The following is a 5,000-nucleotide window of genomic DNA, read 5'->3' on the forward strand; positions in this document are numbered from 1 at the left end:
CTTATATTATTGCTCGTGATTAGTGTTATTTTGTGAATTTCTAGTACCGTGATACGCCCCCTTTTGCGTTGTTATTGTACTATCGATGTTCTGTACGAATTATAGTAATAGGCTTTTCGTTGTAATTATCCTTTCAGTTTTTACGTAATGAAGTAAATCAAGAAATTAAAGAGCTTTGATCGATACGAGTGGCTTACTTGGTTTCAGTATAAAGTCTTATCTAAATATCGCGTTCGGAGCAACAATGGAATGTCTCTAGATCCCTCCGTCCGCTACACGATGTTTCTGTATTTGTTGAGCTTCGTCAGAAACTTTCCACGGTGTGTGAATCTCCGTTGCACAGGCCACCCAACTATATAGATGGAGCGTGGCAACGACCCGCCAGCTACAGTGTACGCACTTTCTTCCTTTTGCGCGAGCGAAACCAAAGCTTTAATGTTACAGCTGTTGACACTAATTTATTTTAGTCTTGAATTTCTCTCTCTGCTGTCTTATATGATTAATCCTGGCGTGTTGAGTGATGTCGATTGCTGCAGACTGTAAGAATTTTTTTCCGATAAGCGAAGGAAACGAAATATACAATAATGAATATGTAATTGGTGAATTTACTTTTAAATGGTTTAAAAAAGTGGTCGATGTGGAAATTTTGGAAGTGAATAACCGTGCAGTGTGTGGTACGTGTAGCTGTAGAGTCAAGAAATCGTAGAAGAGTGGTAAGTCTATCCAGGAACAGCCGCTACAAAGGAAACATCCGATATTGCCGCTGCATGACTTCCCCTAAAGGAAATAAACAAACTGAAACACACTGTCCCGTGATGAGAAAGAAGCTCGGCCATCGATTAGGCCAATTCAAATGTTACCAGAAACACCCCCTGAGAAAAAAGACGAACAAAGTAAGCTGTCAGACACCATGAACAATTCACTACTGAGTGTCAAGTTCACCTAAAGGAACTTGTGTGAACGCATGCCCGATATAATGAAAGATAATGAGGACATGACAACTAATACACCAACCTAAATAACCATAGTTTTCATTCATTCAAATTATTTTTCTATTTCTGATTCACCGAAAACCGTGACTATTTCTTCATAAATTTGCACTAACAGTAACAAAATTTGGAAGATTTATGTCATTCATCCAGTACAACAAAAATCAATTGACAAATGATGTCAGGGACACAGCATCTCCTGAAGATGTAATATGTCAGTGCGCAGCAGCTTAAGAAAATGCCTGGAAGACTTTTAATTATAAGGGAAGATGAAATAGTCGAATTACTGACTGACAAAAAATTGCAGAAAGACACAGAAAGCTATTTGAGGGATATCAACTACTTTGGAGTAATATCTAGAAGAAAAGCTACCTTTGTATCCCAAAATGTTTTGAAGAAACTCTATGCAGAGAATAGTATAACCTTGCAAATATTTTGAATGAATGATACAAATATAAAATTGTTATTGAATTTGGCTTGGCTATGATATGAAGAATTCATATCATATTCATTTCATATCCATCTGTGCAACTTTTCATAATCTGAGATCAGGCTCTGCTTCTGTTTTGCTTGGATTTGAGCTGCTATAATTTAGCCTGCTCTCAGGTTAAATTCTTCGGAACATATTCAGTCACATCCAGTAATTGTGCACTATCTCAAACAACATGCTTTATTATTGATTAGTTGGTAAGTCTAAAACATTTCATTTTAAAAGTTAAAGATTTATTTCATTGTCAGTAATTTCAGTTATGGCCTCTTTTAGGCTCTTTAACAGTGTCAGTCAATCAGGCTAACTTGCTTGAAATAAAGTATTCTCAGTCATGTTTAGTCAGACAAACCAGAAGAGCTGTCAGGAATCTTTGCAAGTCTTAGGCATTTTATTTGCAAGTATCATAGGTAGGATTTCCCTGGACAACGGAAACATTTTAGTCGGATGTTGTCCAATGAGCAACTGTTATTTGCAGCTCTGTGATATTCGAGGAAATTTTTCAATTAATGTAACATTTTCAGTTAATGTGAAATCTGAAGTCTTTCTTCTGCAAGGCTTGCTACATCCATCTTGACAATATACAAAAAAGGAAAAATACCTTGTTGTAGTGATTATGTCAGGTTTAAGACATAGGTTAGCTGAGTATCCTTGAGTAAAAGGTTTTTAAAAAGGAGGAATGGTAGAATGGCACTATGCATGACTAGCCCCATCTCAGGTAAACAAACTAAAGTTCTTATCGATGAACAGAGGTATGCACCTCATCACAAACAACAGCAAAAGTATTCTTTTGATAAAACTTTTTTGAAAACATTGCCCTGATTTTTCAACTCCAGTCAATGACTCCTGGCTTTCATGCTTTCATGCATTCATGCAGTAAAGCAACCCCCCCCCCCCCCTCTCCCCACCAGCTTTTCATACAATATGTCTTGATCTTTGGCCTTGTTTTCCCCTGTGAAAGCAGCCTCAATTTCTAGTGACCTGAAGTAATTTACCTGGTCCTCAACAGTCGACAAGAGAGGTGAAATTACAACAACCAACAGATTAAGGATTTTAAAACTCCTGCCAACAGCTGGAAGATTAAGCTGTTTCCATATCCTGTAGGTAACTGTCCGAAAACATCTCTTTTGCTAACAATTTTACAATAACGAATTTTAGTTCAGCTTTTAACTAGATTACAGGAAATAAAGACAAGTTTTCTTCCAGCGCTTGATGGAGATCTTCATCAAGTTTAGCATTCCCTGCAATCTGGGTCATTAAGCTCAGGGAGTTTTGGTTTTGCGCGAAAGGAAGAAAGTGCGTACACTGTAGCTGGCCGGTCGTTCCCACGTTCGATCGATATAGTTAGGTGGCCCGTGCAACGGAGATTCACACACCTTGGAAAATGTCAGACGTAGCTCAACAAATACGCTAAGAAACATCGCAAAGTTACATTGTTTTAGTTTAGTCGACTAGCTATATATACACCACTTGACAAATCGCGTGCTACAGTCGGACCTCTATTAAGCGGCCACCTATTGAGCGGCCTTGCCTTATCTATTAGCAAGGCAAATGACTTGATCTCCTTGTTACAACTCCAAGCTCCACAATGGTAGACAGCAGTGATGGTTTGTTTTGAAATAAAATCGTCCATGAAATATTTTGAGCTACAATTTTTTTCAGACTGTTGATGCAAAAATGGCCTGTGAAACTTGATGTTTTGTTACAAAGATTCGGATATTTTTCTGTTCATACTCAACACTAAAAAATACTGTAGTTGTCAACTACATGTTCTCTGTGTTTGAGCTAGAACTTTGCACGGACTTGAAATGCGCGAATACAGGGCACTTAATGTTCTGTTTCAATGATTTTTACATTCATCTTCACATATGTTCACTTTTCAACAAGCCTTTTGCTATATAGAGGGAATAAAATAACGTTGACTACCATTTCTACCCAATTTATATTGTACCTCTATTAAACGGCCAACCTCTATTAAGCGGCCAGTTTTCAAAGTCCCCAGTAGGTCTAATAGAGGTCAGGCTGTAGCTATAACAATTTACGATACTAAGATACCTTAGATAAGTCCGCCGTGAAAATTTTTCTGTGAATGTTTGTTTACCTGTGGTCATGTTAAAGTTTGCGATATCCTCGAATTCGCTGAATTTTTCTCTGAAAATCTCGTCGCGATTCTTCCCTTTGAAAGGCCCACGCAACTGTAGCGATCGATGAGGAAAACAACTTCGTGTAAGAAGGCATCAGAGTCGCTAGGGCTGGTCCTCCTCGCAGATTATTTTTCTGAAATCAAAAGCGGGGATTTCAAACGCTTCTGGAACTGGCTTGGTAAGATTAACTGCCTTCGCCTCTTTCTTACAGTAAACTTTCGCCCACGAAAATCTCTGCTACCCGACTAACTGCCCCTGGGTCTCCGAGAATGAGAGCGTGCCGAGTCCAAAGCGCAATCGTTATGCAGTTGTTATAGACGTTTAAGAGAGAATGGGGCTGACTGTGCCATATACAGGAACGAGGGAGGGGGAGAGGGGGGGAAGGGAAGAAAAATATTTTTGTTTCACAAACGTCTACTAATGACCCTTGTAATCAATGTAATTATTAATGTGAAATTCAATACATAGATAAAAATAAATATCTTAAGAAAAGTTAACGAAAACTGTAATTTCTGTAGCAAATTATCTTAAAAAAGAGTAAGGCTGATTTCACGATCAGGGAAGTATATTTTCCAATATTTCGAAAGGCAAGGCCTTTCTTCTTCAGGGTATGTTTGAGACTGACCCTGTGGTAAGATACGTTACAATTTAAACAGTTACAATAGATACCTGAAAAAAGGCTAAAGTTACATAAACAAAAACGTTACAATTTGAAATTTGAAAATACAACTGGTAAATAGGTATAAGCAAAATAGCTTAAGTTACAACGTGGAAGACGGAAACAAAATACGTCACAATGAATTTTTACATAACTTAGGAAGATGAAAGACGGTAAAAATGTTCATGTCTCATCTCTTCTATTAAGACCTAAGGGCTCAAGAGTTTGACCTGTGTCGATGCGATATGCCTCTCTAGCTGTGTACACTGTCACGACTAGATTTGATGAGTTCGAGAGGAATAGCATTATGGTCGTGAGAAAGATAATGTTCTCAGACTGGGTTGGGTTTGGAACTGTTTGTTTGTTTGTCGACTGGTCTGTGGTGTTCGTGAAAACGGTCTCTAAGTAGTCGTTTTGTTTCTCTTATGTATTGTTTGTGGCAGCGGTTGCATAGTAGCCTAGAGTAGCCACTTTCTGGAAAATCAGCTCAGATTAATAATAATAATAATGATAATAATAATAAACATATATTTTGCCTACCACTTTTATTCGCTATCTTTTTTTCTCTTTTTTTTATTTAAAAGTATATTGTTTGGGGGACATTTCTTCAACATGTTAGATTCGATTTTATTGTTCACATGTGTATACCAAGCTCGTTCCTTTCGACCCAAGTTGGGTGTGAAAAGCATCTCGTGATGCCAAAACTGATGACGTCACAGTTG

The sequence above is a fragment of the Pavona decussata genome, unplaced genomic scaffold (assembly GCF_977016875.1).
Source record: "Pavona decussata unplaced genomic scaffold, jaPavDecu1.1 SCAFFOLD_396, whole genome shotgun sequence".
Taxonomy (NCBI): Eukaryota; Metazoa; Cnidaria; class Anthozoa; order Scleractinia; family Agariciidae; genus Pavona; species Pavona decussata.